Genomic DNA, 17,794 nt, shown 5'->3' with positions numbered 1-17,794 from the left:
GTTTTCATGCATATACCTATATGTGCTGCTTGAGCTATATGAATATAAACATAGATTCCTGAATAGAGAGTGCTGGTCCAAGCAACATCTGAAATGCGGTATTTACAGCTTGTTAAATTCTAGATGTCACAATCTGAAGGGAGCACTGTCCAGATGAGAGAAACCAAGATAGGGTAGGTAGGGCAGTTCTGGGAACAAAGCCATATGAGGAAGATTTGAAGGAAGCAGAAATGTTCAGCCTAGAGAGACTTGAAAATATTAGAGCAGCTCCAAGTGAGATAGCATAAAAGTTAAGGAGAGAAAGATTTCTAACCAATGGATTAATCCATCAGTGAAAAACAATTTGAGCGATCAGTGAGTGGCCTTCACACATTCAATATGTATTAGGAATCTACTGGTCTCTAGACTCAGCACTAGAGCCTCATATGAAATGGCTTTTTTTGGATGGCAGGAAGCTTCCAGTCACAGGAAGAGCCCAAGCAGGAGCTGAATGGTTACCCAACATGGACAATATTAAGGGGATTCCAGCACTAAATGGATGATTGGAAAAGATGAGTCCTAGTGTATTGCAGTTCGATACAGTAAAGAGAGGTGCAGTCATCTCTGTACCATCCAAAATACCCAAGGCAGGGCATCGCATGCTGTAATCGTTAATTGATTGGCCGGTGCAGTGCATGGCTGCTAGCCACTAGCCACATAGCCACAGCGTGTAATGGGGTAACCAAGCTCGTATCCCAAGAGAACTAAAGGAGAAGAGAGCTGAAATGAAAGCAGAATGGATTTGGCTTGGATTAATGTGCTGACCCACAAGGGGACTTGTCACTGAAATGAGTATGTGAGGGGAAGCTGTCTCTCTGTCCTAAGTGATTCTTTGAAATCTCTTAGGTGCCCAGTTCTACAAAGCAATAATCGTAGGGTGTACATTGTGATCATGCGGCATAGCCCTGGGCTATAACATCAGAGCTGGACAGAAGTATTCAATTGTCCTGATAACTGTGGGGCTTTGCTATCCTAACCTGCTCTCCTGCTTCCTAACCTCTGGCCTCCTCCTTTGGCTCACAGCTCTCAGCCGTTCTCAGTGCTTTTCCCAGGGGAGGGGTGTTGGCTGGGCCTGTACCTCCACTCTTTGGATCACAGGCTGAATCTGTCACCCACTTCTCAGGATGCTTGGTCTCCTGGTTTGTTTGTTTGTTTTGACTCCACGAACCCTCACTGTCCTCAACACAGAAACATTGTTCTGGGGAAAAGAACATTGCTTAGGGGCCAGGCACTGGGCTAGTTATAGTCCACAGCAGGCACCCAACTCACTTTTAGCCCCCCTCACAAAGAAAACCTTTTCTGCAGATGAGGGTCTAAGAACTTAGGAAAGTTGCCCAAAACACACAGCAAGTGAGTGGCAATGTCAGGTTCAATCCGTGTGTGTGTGTGTGTGTGTGTGTGTGTGTGTGTGTGTGTCCGTCCGTGTCCTGACTCCAACTCCTATGTTCTTCCTACGCCTTGGGAAGAAGGAATCGCCCCGGGCAGCAGCCCCTCTCCCTGCCCTCCCAGCCTGGGCCAGGGCTTCCTTGCTTGCATTGAGAGAGACAGAACATACTCTCTTCCAAACTGGTGGATGCCCAGTGTGCCTGTTGTTGCTGGGAGCCAAGAGCTGTTCTAAGTGCAGCCCTTTAAAGCACTGTTCCCAGTCCTGGCACCAGGTTTGTTTCGTTCAGCTTGGTTCAGGCAAGAAGGAGCAGAGAGAGCTTAGACAACGGTACTGCCAATTTCTTCTTGATCTGAGAGCATCTGCCCAAGGGAACACTGTGTTCTGAGGAGCCCCAGGAACAAGCGTCACAGCTGAATCAGAAATTCCACCTTCTGACTATCTTTCATGTCTCCTCAGAGGTCCTAGTTGCTTGCCTGTAGGAAGTGCCCAACAAATAGATGATTAAAGCCAGTCTGGAGCCTCAGTTTCCTCATCTTTAAAATGATGGGTAACTATCTTCCTAGCAGGTGGTGAGTATCAAATCGACAAGCTCATGCTACTCTTATGGGATTGATACTTGGTAAATCTTTGATACTATTTTTCTCTGTTCACCCCACCACTCTCGCGTCCCTCACCCCTCTCTCTGGGCCGTGGCTGGAAGCAGGTAGCACATCTCCTGGGCGGGGGGGAGCAGATTATTCACTCCAGCCAAGGAGTCCCCAGCCACTTAGGACCTGTGGCTCAGAGCCCAGGCGAAGATTCAACAGCCAGGATGCTGCGGATCAGGGTCGCCGGAACCCATCCGTGCTTGTTTAGCTCATTGTGAAGTTTGTTTCCTTTCTGATGCCTCCCACTCTCTTCCCTTCCCCAATCCCTTGACCCTGCATCTGATTTTGGAAATAGGGACAGGACGGAGAGCAAGCTTAAGTTTAGAGAACGCAGTTGTACAGCCGCTAACACCGTGTAGAAACATTCATAGGTCTCGTCCTGTCCTGTTCTCTTCGCAACATTGAAGCTGGGGGAATCCTCCCCCAACAGCCCCACAGACAAGAGCTTACAGTGCCTCATAAAGTGAGGACATTCATTATAAGAAGCTTCAGGGAGCCTCGCTGCCTAGCCTGTGACAAGGTCTTATCTTGTAAATGCCCAGAGGACTAGGGCAGGGTTAGTTTCACACGTGGGTGTCACTGCAGAGCCCAGGGATTAATACATAATGCATTCAGCGCCCGTGAATCATCGGATCTGCGGCTGGTTTGAGCTGAGAATGACACTGGCCAAGAGTGAATTCACTTATTTACTCCCCTCCCTTGGCTGCCCTGTGAGCATGCATACGTGTGTGGGCTGAAAGATCACTTCCTGTTCAGGGGTGTCTTGTTTCAGAAAACATACAGGAAAGTTTGGAGGGGGTGGAACCTTAAGGAGGACCATCATTTTAATTTATTTTTATTTTTCGTTAATGAATTTATCATGGATGATATTTTTGTTAATGGATTTATCATGCTAGGCTCTGTTTACATGTGTTTTAATTTATTTAACTTGCACTCTGACCTTGTGAAGTTACAATTGTTATCCCTATTTTACCAGTGAAAAAGACTGAGGCTCACAGACTATACATAAGTTGCTCAGTTTCACAAATTTAGAATAGGGAAGGGCTAGTATTCAAATTCTGGTCTTTTCCATTCTGAATCTATTATTCTTCCCACCCAAACTAGTGCCTGTCTTGAAATACAACTTCCTAACAGTAATGGATATTTTGAGAAATTACATTTAGTTACTAATATCTTTAAAAAGTCTTTTATTTTCCAAGCTCCCAGGAGCAATTTTTCCTTATGGATATACATTTTAATGTAGTTATAATCATTACATAGGAATACTTTTGTGTTCTTTTCTCTTGTCTTAATGTTGTATGATATACTTTTCCTGATACTGCTAAATAATCTTTAAAATTATCATTTATAAAAAGGCAAAATAATCCATTGGGTTAATTTCCCATAGTTTACTAAAACATTCTCCTGTTAGGAGCCACTTTGCCTTTTCTCACATTTTGCTCGGATGAGTAATGCTGCAGTGAAGATGTTCATACATAGACCTCCTCTCAAAGCAGTATTTTATAGAGGAAGAAGCGGGATTGGACTCAGGCAGACTGGGTTTGGAGGCAGTTTCTCCCTCATAATAATGCTCCAGCATCAGATAAGTCATTAGCCCTTGTTCTAAGTTCCTCATCTATAAAATGGGAATAAGGATATGTGTCAGAAGATTGATATGCAGGATTAATAGCACAATGGCTATAAGCATGCCTAGCCCAGGACAGATATGTAATCAATTTTAGCCCCACTCTCCTCCTTGGAAAACCCCATGGGTAGGATGTCAGAGTACATATGCCTTTGTGAGTTTTGGTGCCTTTTGCAAAATTCCTTTTCAGCAGGGTTAGAATGACTTATGCTTCCACCAGCATGTAGGAAAGTACTTTTCACCACAAGCTCACAAGCAATTGGTTTTATTATTTTTGGTGCTTGTGGTTTTGAAAGGGTAACAAGCTAGGACTAAAAATCAGCTCTGAGCCAAGACATGGAAGCAACCTAAATGTCCACTGATGGATGAATGGATAAAGATATGGTACCTATATACAATGGAATACTACTCAGACATAAAAAAGAATGAAATAATGCCATTTGCAGCAACATGAATGGAACTAGAGATGATCATACTAAGTGAAGTAAGTCAGACAGAGAAAGACAAATACCATAGGATGTCACTTATATGTGGAATCTAAAGTATGACACAAATGGACTTATCTACAGAACAGAAACAGACCCACAGACATACAGAACACACTTGTGGTTGCCAGGGGGGAGGTGGAGTCGGGGAGGGATGGACTGGGAGTTTGGGGTTAGCAGATGCAAACTGTTATGTAGAGAATGGATAAACCACAAGGTCCTGCTGTATAGCACAGGGAACTATTCAATGATCCTGTGATAAACTGTAATGGAAAAGAATATAGACAAGAATGTATATATATGTATGTATAACTGAATCACTTTGCTGTACACCAGAAATTAACACAGCATTGTAAATCAACTATACAATTAAAAAATTAAAAAATCAGCAATTAAAAAATCAGCTCTGTGCTCTTTACTTGTGAAGATGCTGGACTTTACAGTCATACACATGAGTCCCAGAGCTTTTGAAGGGCAAAGACTGTTTAGTGGCCAGCAAGGCTTATACGTAAGTCTTCTGTGACTAATCAAGTCCCCTTGAACCAAGTGACTGATGGGATAGAAAGAATGTATTTTTGACAGGAAATATTATCTGACTGAGCATGGGTGCCTGGTAGACAATGCAAAACCTTCTTAACTGATGATTTTTTTTTTTTTAAAGAGGGTTTGTCATCAGATAAGGAAGCTTAAAAAGATCCTCTCCCAAATTGGATTTGACATGTGTCCCCAGACAGTTCTCTGCAGCTACAGCCCAGGGCACAGGGCTCTGCCCTTCCGGCTGCTGACATAGATGCTAATCCCAGGCTAATGAGTGATCCCGAGGCAGAGGGGGCAGTGAGGCTGGGCAAGCAGGTAGGCGGGTAGTGGGCATGCAGAACTGCTGAAGCCACAGGCTAGGAAGAGCTGTGGTTTCCTGGGGCAATCAGAGAATGCAACTTTCCTAGAGTGGTTCCTGGCTATGAATTGGGCCAGTGCTCTGGGTCCTATCCTAATCTGGGTAGTGAGTGTCTTACACGGGATGCCGGAGAGAGACAAAGAAGAGGTTGCTGAGGCTGATTTGATGCCACATCCATTTGTTCAGTCAGGCTGTAAACCCACATCGAAAGATAAGCACTGTTGGGGGACTGTCTCCTTAGGACATCTCTTCAGGGTTGTTCTTGATTTTCATTCATTTTAATTTGATTTTACTCGGAAAAAGATTGGGGGCAAAGGGTACATTGGGGGTGATTTACCTTGGAGGTTATATTTAGCCCAGGATGGCTCTGAAGACCTCAAGCCAAAATGTGAATTAAAAAAAAAATACTGTCTTACCCATTACACACACACACACACACACACACACACACACACCATAAATTGAAACATCCTCTTAGTCATAAATCTACACAGTATCAGGATGGTTAGATAGATAGATAGAAATTTTGTTTTTTTAGTGTTAGGATACCTGGATTCATGTCTAATTCACAAGAGCACTGTGATCTAGGGCATGTCACTTAATGCATCCGAGTTTTCATTTCTCAGCTGAAAAAATGAGAGTCAAGTATGTGAATGTCTAAAGTCCCAAAGAGGAAAGCTTAGTGGTCCATGCACAAATGAAAAGGTGTAGATTTATACAGCAGTGAGTTTCCATTTAAAACCTGTTAAATGACAGATGTGCTGTGTTCATGTGTGTGTGTGTGAGTGTAACATTATCAAGTGTTGGGAAGGATGTTAATCTACATAAACTCTCATCCACTGTTGATGAAAATGTAAATTGGCAAAACTGTTTATTTTGTGATCATATAAGATCACATGATCAAGAAAGGTGATTCTCATATGCTAAGAACCAGAAGTTTTACACTTAGCTCTGTCCTGAAACATAATGTACATAGGAGACATGCACAGGAATTCATATGATGGCATTGTTTATACATATGTAAACATATAAACAGCCTAATGGCAATCAACAGCAGAAATCAAAAATAATTTTGGTATATTTACTACAGTGGTATATGACCCAGCAGAGAAACTGAATGAACTGGAGCCAGCTTTGAGGAGCTCCCATTGATCAAATTTGAGACAATTTGAGCACCAAAATAATTATGTATGGTAATGAGTGATGAGCCATGTAAAAATAGGAATTCATGAATCCACATTCATAATAGATGATAGACAGATTCAATACATAGATTAGACACATATATACACACACACATGAATACAGGAGAAGGGAGGCCCTTGCTTATATTACAATGCTGAGGGCTGAAGCTGGAGCTTGGAAATCATCATTTTGCAATCACCATGGTAAAGATGGATCAGGGAAGAATCATCAGCAGATACTAAATCTAAGGGGAGATTTTGCTGAGAGCAAGATGTTGACATGATTTTTAAGTATTTCTGCCACATACTGATTATTAGTTAAATGGAGAAAAAGCAATAAGTATATACTGAAAAAATTGGCAACACCTTGATCAAAATTAACATCACCAATAAGGAATCGAAGGACATTGTGTTTCTCCAGGTGTGATATCCTAAGAGTGTATGACCTTAATCTAGTCATGAGGAAATACCACACATCCCCAAATGGATAACTTCCTATGCAAAGATAGAAGGGTTATCTTCTTCAAAAATGTCATTGTCCTAAAAGACAAGGAAAGGCTGTGAGACATTCCAGATTATCTAAGGCTAAACAAACTTGACAGGAGGTAAGATCTTGTGCTGCAGGAGAGAGAGATGCTATCAAGGACCTTTTTAGATAAACTGACACAATTGGAAAATGGATGGTATATTAGTTAAAAGTAGAGCGTAAATGTAAATGTGAATTTTATAATTGCAGTGGTTATATAAGAAAGTATTCCTTCTCCTGGAAATACACATTTAAATACTTAGGGGTATAGGTCTAAGATGTATGTAAATTACTCAAATTATACATATACACGCACACGGAGAGAAATATTAACAAAGGTGAATCTTATAAAGAATATTTGGGTGTTCTTTGTACTGTTTCATTTTATAGCTCTTTGTCAGTGTTTATTTATATTATTATTAATTAATATCCAAATAAATATGTGAGAGATGCAGCTAAACCAATGTTCAGAGGACCAAATGGTAGCTTTGAGTGATTATATTATGAAGAAAGGTGTACAATTATTCATCTAAATTTCCACCATAGGAGGCCAGAAAGAAAAACAAGCAAATTAACCTAAGGTAGATGGAAGGAAATAATACAGATAACAGCAGAAATCAAAGAAAATAAAAAACAGAAAAGAAAGAAAATTGGCAAAGTCAAAAAAAATTGAAAGCTTAATATAATAAATTTGCTAAACTCTTAACAAGACTAAAAAAAAGGAAACACAAATTACCAATAATATCACAACAGGAATTGAGTGACTGTCACTATAGGTCCTACCGACTTTAAAAGGATGAAAAGGAAATATTATGACAAGAAATTCTACAATTCAGATGAAATGAGCAAATTCCTTGAAAAACTCAACTGACCAAAAAAAAAACAAAACCCAAAACTGACACAAGAAGATAAGAGAATTCTTAAAAGCTCTATACCTGTGAAAGAAATTGTATTTTTAAATTAAAACCTTCCAACAAATAAACTCTAGATCCCAATGGTTTCACAGGTGAATTCTATCAAACATTTGAGAGAAATAATATTACCTTACACAAACTGTTCCAGAAAATAGAGGAAGAAGAAACATGCCTTAACCCATTTTATAAGTTAAAACCTGCTATCAAACTATGACAAAGACATTACAAGGAAACATTTTCATTAACACAGATGCAAAAATCCTTAATAAATTATTGATAAATCTTTAGAAGTATATAAAAAACACACTACATCATGATCAATCGAAGTTTATCCCAGAAATACAAGTTTGATTCAACACTCAAAAATTAATCAATGTAATCTGCCAAATTAATAGGCTAAAGTAGAAAAACCATATGATCATCTTAATAAATGGGAAAAAAGCATTTAACAATATCCAACACTCATTCGTGACAAAGCTTCTCAGAAAACTAGAATAGATATCATCTAGAAAATCAGAATACACAATCTGATAAAGGGCATCTGCAAAATACCTACAGTTAATACTTAATGATCAAGCACTGAGTGCGTTCCTTCTAAGATCAGAAAAAAAGCAAGAATGCTGAATCTTCTATTCAATATTGTATGGAAGTTCTAGCCTGGTCAATGATGCAAGACAAACAAAAAGTGTAAAGATTCAAAGGGGAGAATTTTATACTATCTATCTGTTTATTTATAATTATAAACAAAATTTGCATTTAATTAATTTAAAGAATTCATATTCACAGCATAATGTTTTTTAAGAATACCTTAAGGCATTAACAAAGAAAACACCTAAAACAATTTAAATGGATTTACCAGTATTTCAAGATATGTGATGCATAAGCAAATGTCAATTGGATATCTATATATCAGCAGAAAAAATTGGGAAATAAAATTAAAATTTTATTCACAACATCTTAAAAAATTATAGTTAGCAATAAATTGAAGAAAAGATATGTGAATCCTTTCTACTGGAAGCTATACAACATTGCTAAGAAAAATTTAAAAAGATGTTAAAAATGGGAGAATATACTATATTTGTGTGGTGGAAAAACCAATATTGTCAAGATGTGATCCATAGTTCACATAATGCAAATCGCAATTCCAAAAGGCTTTTTAAAAATAGAAATAGATAAGCTAATTCTAAAATTACATGGATATGTAAATGATCTTGAATAGCCAAATAATAGCACTCTTAAAAAGGAAGAACAAAGCTGGAAAACTCACAATATTTGCCTTCAAGACTTAATATAAAGCCACAGTAATTAATACAGTTTGATAACAGTTTGTTATTGGCATAAGGATAGACACATAGATTAATGCAGCCCGCCAGAGGGTACATAGACATACATGTATATGGTGAATTAATTTTTGACAAAAACAACAAAGTAATTCAAGGGAGAAAGGGAAATCTTTTCAACAAATGGTGCTAAAACCACAGGATATCTGTATGGTGAAAAAATGAGCTCAATCCCCTCCCTCACACCACACAAAATTTAATATTTGATGAATCTTAGACATAAGTGTAGAATTGAAGATTTTAAAGCTTTTAGAAGGTTCAAAGGGTAGACACAGATTTCTAAGACAAAATGCAGAAAACATTACCAATAAAAGAAAAACAAACACACAAAACCTCATTATTCATTATGAAAAACGAACAGACAGACTTGGAGAAGATTTCCCAAAACATGTTTCTGACAAAGAGCTTCTATTCGGAATATGAAAAGAACTCTTTCAACTCAAAAATGAAATGACAACTCAATAAAAAGAGGCAAAAATCTTGAACAATGAAACATGCTTCACGGCAGGGATTGGTGAGGATGTGGAGCAGCCAGAATGCTCACACATCACTGGAGAGAGAGTAAAACGGCACAGCCACGTCGGAAAACGGTTTGCTAATTTTTCATACACTTAAAATACAACTACTAAAAAACAATGAAATAATGCCATTTGCAGCAACATGGATGGACCTAGAGATCATCATTAGTAAGTGAAGTAAGTTAGACAGAGAAAGACAAACACCATACGATATCACTTATATGTGGAATCTAAAATATGACAAAAAGTGAACATATCTACGAAACAGAAACAGACTCACAGACACAGAGAACAGACCTGTGGTTGCCAAGGGAGTGGGGTGGGGGAGGAATAGACTGGGAAGTTTGGGTTAGCAGATGCAAACTAGTATATACAGAATGGATAAACAACAAGGTCCTACTGTATAGCACAGGGAACTATATTCAATATCCTGTGATAAACCAATGGAAAAGAATACATATGTGTATAACTGAATTACTTTGCCGTACAGCAGAAATTAGCACAACAATGTAAATCAACTGTACATCAAAAACCATTTTTTTTAAAAAAGAAAAAATACACCTACTGTCTGACTCATCAATTCCACTCCTTTATCCACAGAAAGGTAGTATGAAATCTTTTGTGGGTAGTATAACCCACAAAATGGTAGTATAAAAATGTTCATAACAACTTTGTTCACAAGAGCCAAGAATTGGAAACAGCCCATATGTTCATGACCAGGAGGATGAATCAACAAACCGTGCTATATTCGTACAATGGAATACTCCTTCGCAGTAGAATGAAGCCATCTTTTGATGCATGGAACAATGTGGATGAATCTCAGAGATGTGATGCTCCTTCCCCCCAAAAGGACACAAATGACTGTATACTCTGTGAGTCTATTTATATGCAATTATAGAACAGGCAATTGTAATCTAAGATCAAGACAATGGTTTTCAAAGGTGCAGGAATGGTGGAAGAGAAAAAGACTATGGAGGGTATTTTCTGTAGAGACGAGAGTGTTCTCTATCTTGATAGAAATAGTGATACATGGTGGATCTATTTTTGAAAAGTGTACAGTTAAGATTATGCATTCAAATGTATGTAAATTTTATTTTAAAATAGAACTGTAAAATATAATTGAATGAGGCTGAGGTAGGGTATAGTGTCAGTACAGGTGAATCAAGAATGGCCGGATATTGATCACTGGAGCTGGGTGATAGGTACATGGAAGTTCATTAGACTAATTTTTTAAAAAGATTTTTATTTTTTATTGAAGCATAGTTGATTTATAATGTGTTAATTTCTGCTGTACAGCAAAGTGATTCAGTTATATATACATTCTTTTTTATATTCTTTTCCATTATGGATTATCACAGGATATGGAATATAGTTCCCTGTGCTATACAGTAGGACCTTGTTGTTTATCCATTCTCATTATACCATTCTGTTTACTTATATACATTTGAACTTTTCCATGACAAAACTGCTTTCCTTAAAAAAGCAAGCTGTGGGAGATGTACAATGTGGTATCATTCATATCAAATTTGAAAACATATAAACAGAAATATACACTGTTTATAGTGTATATACTTTTGTGGTAAATGTTTAAAAAAAACATGGAAATTGTAGCACCTGATTTGAGATTAGTGGTTACCATTGGATGCCATGAAAAGAAGGATTCAGAGGCCTTTATAATATTCTATTTATCCATTAAATTATCCTCTGTACATTTTTAGACTGAAGTATTTCACTCAAAGTGTGGGAACCATCAGGAACCTTAGCCACTAGCCTAATATCCAGAGGGGAGCAGGGGATATTTGCTACTGTGAAAGATGTAATAATAATCTCTGCCCTGCCCTCCTTTCAGGTGAGCATTCAATAAAATGTTAAATGGAAAAAGTGCTTTGTAAACTGTAAGGTACAACAAAATGCAGAGACTTTGGGGGAAAGCTAGAGGGGCTTCCATACTTCTGTGCTCTAAGCACGCTGCATTACTAGCTTGTGGGCTTCCTGAAGGAGGGGTCGTGCCATACAGGTCTCTGTGCCTCTGGTACTTAAAACAATGCCTGGCACATTTGAGATGCTCACCTGCTATTTATGGAATGAATGGATGGATGGCTCCTCCATCCCTCCCCACACCTATAAAAGGCTGTGCGGGACATCTAGGAGATGTTAGGATTGCCTTAATAAGTAATAACAAGGGCCGATGTGAATGATGTTTCAGGCATCTTACAAGGGCTTTGTTAGAATTAATTCATTTAATCGTGACAGCAATTCTATGAGGTTGGTCCTATTATTATCAACTCCATTGTACCGCTGATGACACAGAGGGACAAAAGAGTTAGATTTCTTATCCAAGGTCACACAACTAGAAGGCAAGAGACTTGACCCTAGAGCCCTTGTATTTGACTATGAGACCCAACGGCTTCTTATGACCAAGTAAGTTTGGAGGCAAGACCCCAGCTCCCAGGTGATACTGAGACCCCAGTGGATATAAAAGAGCCCAGCAGAGTTCTCGTTCAGGGAAGTGGGGCTCTCAGCTTAGAGGGAGAGGTGGGCAGAGGAGACACTCAGGGCGATAGACAGGCTTGGTTTCTAGGAGCCCTGCCCCCTCTCTCGAATGTGTATCCCTTTGGATGGGATACATCTCTTCTGCGTCCTGAGTTTCCATCTGTGTGGAGGTGTCACTTTGGAGCTCTCAGCCTTCCTGGAGGACTGGAGCTCCTCTGGGCTGAGGCTGACAAAGTCTGGAGACAAGCACTCTGGAGAAATAGAGCCTGCCCTGCGCCCGTTGCCAAGTGAAATGAACACGATGTGTTTTAATAATGAATGAGTGATTAATAGCAACTGCTTTGGAGAATTATGATGCCACGAGCCTTACCGTACCAGGGAGCCGAGTATAAATGATGCTGGAATGCATAATCGGGACGTTAGCATCTGTTACAAACTGCATTATAAACCAGCCTCCATAATGCCGCTTACCCACACCTCCCTGACCTGTTATTATAACACCTCTCTTGAGAATGCATTGGGGGGAAATGTAATATCTATTAATCACTGATTGATTAAAAAAAAGAAGAAGCTTAAATGAAGGTAATGTCATGCAAGGCTTCTCCCTCTTCCTGCCCTGGCCTTGAATTCATCCTTCGATGGCCCTATGATGACTGCGTTCCCTGTTCCGAGGGTGAGAAAACGTGGTCCAGCCAGAGGAGCCTTGCAAAGCGGGTAGCAAATATCTGGGAACTTGAATCCATTAGTGGCTCCCCCACTGAATACAACAGGCCCCTCAAAGGCGTGCCTGTGTGATTTTGCCCCCATGTGCGCCCCACTAGCCACACCTCCCATGCATCCTACCTCCAGGTCTGCACTCCAGGTCACACTGACCTGTTTGCAGTCCCCTGGAGATGACAAGCTCTTTTTTGGCTGGAGCTGCTGCCCTTTCTATCACATGATCGTCCCTCCTCTGCCAGGCTAATCTCCTGTTCATCCCCTAAATCTCAGTTTAGTGTCACTTTCTGCACCAGGCTTGTCTGTTCTCCCTTACCCTGTTTTCCCCATCAGAGCATGTATCACCCAGTAGATATGGAAATCATTCGTTTGCCATCTTCTCGGTCTACTGAGAGCCCTTGGAGAGCTTGTCTTACCCACCTCTGTCTTCCCAGAAAACAACCCAGGATGGGACCCTGGGTAGGTGTTTCACAAAGGAAGAACTAAGCGCTCAACTGATGGAGGCCAAACTTCCAGGAGCATTTAGAGGCGTCCGTGTACAGTCTCATCCTGATGGGGCTCGTTACATCTATCTACACACTGAGCACCTACTATGTTCTCTTCTAGGTGTTGTGAATAGAGCAGCCATCAAAGCAACCTGAATCCCGCTTTTGGGGAGATGGCATTTGGTTGAGGGACTCTTAGGGGAAGAAGCATCACCAGCCTGTGAGCAGTTTGTCTCCCAAGGCCCTCCGCTTAGCACATTTTCCCCTCGTCCTTCAGGTTCAGCCATGATCTCTAGGAAATCTTCCATATCGTCTCTGGGCAAAGTTAGAGTATTGCCTTGATTCTAAGATGCTGCTTTCCCACATTTCACCGTTGTCGTTTTTTTTAATTGGAATTTATACCATTGATGTCTGAACTGTGATGTGTTCATTTCCTGTGATCTGGTTTCCTTTTCCTGGAAGCTGTTGTTGAATTGGGAAGTGCCTTGCCATCAGGGCGTCTCGGTGAGGGAAGCAGGAAGTACCTGGGGGCAGTGCTTCTGGTGCTTTTTTCCCCGCCGGTGGATAAGCTGCTCACCTCACCTCATTGTGTCTGTATCTTTCTCCCTCGCTGGGCTGTGAATTCCTCAAGGGCAACCACGTCTCATTCAACCACAATTTTTCTTTAGCTTTGAACCTGTGCCTGACACCCACTAAGCACTCATTTCTCTTGGGGGCTAAAGCAATGCATGACATCATGGGGGAAATCTCTCCTGCTCCCCACATCATCAGATCCGGTAACTTCTATTTCCATTTTATCCTTTCAAGTTCACCTCCAGAACCACCTCTAGAGTGGATAGCTGAGCACAGATCTATCACATATTAGTGAGATCACCTGTACATATGAATCCTGGGGCTTCAGATTCCTGACCTGTAAAATGCATCTAAGAGTCCCCACCTCCCACAGTCTCGGGGCGGGGAAGATACAGTGAGCTACGCATTGGATCAGTTTCCACAAACTGGGGGGCTTAACACAACAGAAACTTATTATTTCACATTTCTAGAGGCCAGAAGTCAGAAATCAAGGTGTTGGCAGGGCCACGTTCCCTCCAAAGCCTCTGGAGGAGGATCCTTCATTGTCTCTCCCGGCTTCCAGTAGCCCCAGATGTTTCTTGGCTTCTGATGGCACACCTCCAATCTCTGCCTTATCTTTACATGGCCATTTTCTCTCTTTTATAGAAACACCAGTCATATTGGATTGGGGGGCCACCTTATTCCAGTTTGACCTTATTTTGGCTAAACTAATTACATCTGCAATGACCCTGTTTCTAAATAAGATCATTCTGAGTTACTGGAGGGGAGGACTTCAACCTGTTCGGGAAACACAATTCATTCCATAACACACACGGTATTTTCTAGTAAATAATCATTTCCTGCCACCCTCCACCCCCAACTATGCCAGCTCAGCCTGATGTGTATTGTTGGTGTGTATTGCTGGTGTGTATTTGCTGGTGTGTATTGCTGGTGTGTATTGCTGTTGTGTATTTGCTGGTGTGTATTGCTGATGTGTATTGCTGGTGTGTATTGCTGGTGTGTATTGCTGGGTATCGTTTGAGGAAAGTGTGCCGTCCTTTTCTAAGCAGACTGGAAGCTTTCTGAAGGCAAAGAGGTAAAAGAGGTCCTTACAGCATCTAAAAGACTGCTTGGCATAGCCTGAGGTCTCAATGTGTGTTTATGGATTGCTTAGTAACAAAGAAGCAGAAAATATTGATCACATTTTCTCCCACACTGTTCTCTCTAAAATTCTTCCTCTGGGTCCTAAGAGGGGTGTTATCATTCCCATTTCAACTAGTCTCATCCTGTGTGAGCTGCCAAGAGAAAATGAGTACAGAGAGCTTGCATGAGGTCTGTGGTCATTCCTCTCCATCTTGACAACCAGCACTCCAACCAAGGCCACCCTGATCTCTCACCTGGGCGGCTACAACCATCCTGCTCCTTTTTTTTTTTTTTTTTTTTTTTTTTCCGGTATGTGGGCCTCTCACTGTTGTGGCCTCTCCCGTTGCGGAGCACAGGCTCCAGACGCGCAGGCTCAACGGCCATGGCTCACGGACCCAGCCGCTCTGCGGTATGTGGGATCTTCCTGGACCGGGGCACGAACCCGCGTCCCCTGCATCGGCAGGCGGACCCTCAACCACTGCGCCACCAGGGCAGCCCCCCTGCTCCTTTTAAATCCAGTCTTTGCAGTGCTCTCAGGGGGATCTTTCCAAAACATGAAATTGATGGCATCATTTTCTTGAAGATTTAGTCAAACATCCTTCTTGTGTGTTTTTTTTTAGGGCCGGAGACTGCACGTGCCTAGTATTCTGCCTGGGCACAATAATTGCTGGATAAATATCTGTGGAAAGTTGAATGGATGTAGCTGAAAGAGGTTTAGGCATGGAGTAAAAAAAATCTCAGGTTCAAACATCTTCCACGCGTCAGATTTTTTACCTAAAGGCACCTAATTTTTCTGAGCTTCGATTTACTCATCTCTAAAGTAAAGGATGTAAAAATGTGGATTGGTTTCAGGGTGGACTGAAACAGTGTGGGCAGAGAACCTAATACCATTCGTAGCACATAGTAGATGTTTATGAAAAATCCTTCCTTACCTCGCAGCCACTGCCTTTCCTCTCATGAACCCCTCCCCATCTCTAACTGCTTCCCCCATACTATCTTCACTCCTTTTCTAACTCTGTGTCTCGTTTGCCCTCCTCCTCCCCAACTCTTCCTTTGATGGGGTTCCCACCGTTCTTATTTTTTTCATGATTAAGACAAAGCATCATGGAAAACTAATTAATATTGCAGAGATGAAGGATGCAGTGTTGGCAGTCCCAGCTCTCTGCTGAGTGCAAACCACTTACAATGAAACCTGCCAGCTTGGCTATTTAGAAGAAAAAGGATTTATTTTTCAACAAGAAGGAATACAACCCTTTTATAGTGCAGCCACCAGCCAGTCTTTGATGATGTTGCCAGCTTCAAACCCCAGGTGCCTGCAAAAAGGCCAAGAGGAGAGTGGATTCATGCTGAAAAGACTGACAGCATGGAATCCCTTGGTCCAAGTTGGTCTTGTCCACTGTGCCATCTGGGGCTCCAGAGCTCTGTCTACCTGGCTACATCTTAACCCACATCCCCATGATAGCCTCCCTCATGGCACCCTGGGTTTGGTCACTGACAATAGAAAAGAGCCCTGGAGTAGGAGCCAGAAAGCAGCAGGGCTGGAAGAAGCAAGCGATCATTCTGTGTTATGGTCCTATTTTATATGCGGGGAAACTGAGGACCCAGAGTGAGACGTGAGTTATGAGTTGTTTGAGGCTGCATAGCATGGACCACGCCCAGGACCTTGAACGATCAGATGTGCTTTCCTCCAGGAAATTTCTTTGTTGTTATCACTGCACATTGCTGCTGAATCCCTCAGAGCTATGATTACATTGAACTGTGAACTTTTGCATATCCCAGAATGAGCATCTCCAAAGCAGGAACCCTGTGGTTTTTCATTCTCTGCATTTGTAAAGCCTAGAACAGTACTATGCACATGGCGGGGATTTAATATTTATTAAATTAATTTACTAATACATAGAGTTGTTGGCACCCTGATTTCTTCTCATGTGCCTCGTGATAAAATGGGTTCAGGGGAGGAATTCCAGCCAGATGGACCTAGACTCACGGACTTTGGGAATAATTTGCAAGGTTGAGCTAAAGCACCTCACCTTTAACAATTGCCTCATGACACCAAGTCATGCTGAGCCCACACTGGCCACCTTGGGTCCTCACTCAGTGTGTAGCCGTCTGCCTCGTTTTCTCCATTTATCATCATCAGCCGCCTGATGGGGATGTTTTGAGGATCACATTGGATCCTATGCCTGGTGAGGAGGCATTGTAATGCAGTGGTTAGAGGTGTCTTCGTGCTGTGCAGCCTGCCTGGCTGTGAGTTGACCCTCTGATTCAGTCAGAGGATGCTATACGATGCATAGTCACTGACTGTAATTGGCACGTAGTAAATGTTAGCTAAATCTGTTATCAGATGAGGCCAGATGACTTAACCAAGGTTGCAGGTTAGTAAGTGGAGGAGGCAGGATTGCTGACAAGTCCCCTTTCTCCACGCTCAGTGGGTTTTTTTCCACTACAACCCACTGTTGGACTAGAGGGTCCTCAGTTTCCCATGGCTGCATCTCAGTCTCACCCCCCACCCTGAAAACACCAAACTTTTTCTTCCCTTCTTCCTTCTTTTTCCAAGAGCTTTTTGTGCTTTGTTCTTCTTCCTCCTGTTAGTGTCTCCTTTGGGGAATAGCACTGCTATCATATGCTTCAGCTGTAGCATACGTTTTACATCAAAAAGTGACCTTACCAGGGAAAGGGAGGCCACCTTCACTGCCTTCTACAGGCTAGTACTCCAGACATGCAGCGTCACGGGTGCCTCAGGCTGGCGCACTACAGGAGGTTCCCCTCATGTGCCCCAAATGTCTGGAGGGCCCTCAGGTTCATCCTGTTGGGGGGAGACTGAATGTCTTTGCCTCTTTGAGGA

The 17,794-nt window shown here is 41.5% G+C and overlaps 2 protein-coding genes across 2 annotated transcripts in view; both read left to right on the top strand.

Moving 5' to 3' along the window:
* Positions 1-17,794, top strand: part of ASIC2 (acid sensing ion channel subunit 2) — a gene marked incomplete at its 5' end in the record, with an annotated part of 989,736 nt that overhangs the window by 39,525 nt on the left and 932,417 nt on the right. The window lies entirely within an intron of this gene.
* LOC309794221 (uncharacterized protein C10orf143-like) overlaps positions 1-17,794 on the top strand; it is a gene marked incomplete at both ends in the record, with an annotated part of 109,923 nt that overhangs the window by 33,526 nt on the left and 58,603 nt on the right. The window lies entirely within an intron of this gene.

This window comes from Mesoplodon mirus (assembly GCF_964341445.2).
Source record: "Mesoplodon mirus genome assembly, chromosome: 18".
NCBI classification, from domain to species: domain Eukaryota; kingdom Metazoa; phylum Chordata; class Mammalia; order Artiodactyla; family Ziphiidae; genus Mesoplodon; species Mesoplodon mirus.
The sequence above is the reverse complement of the archived record's forward strand: the minus strand, read 5'-3'. Positions and strand labels throughout refer to the sequence as shown.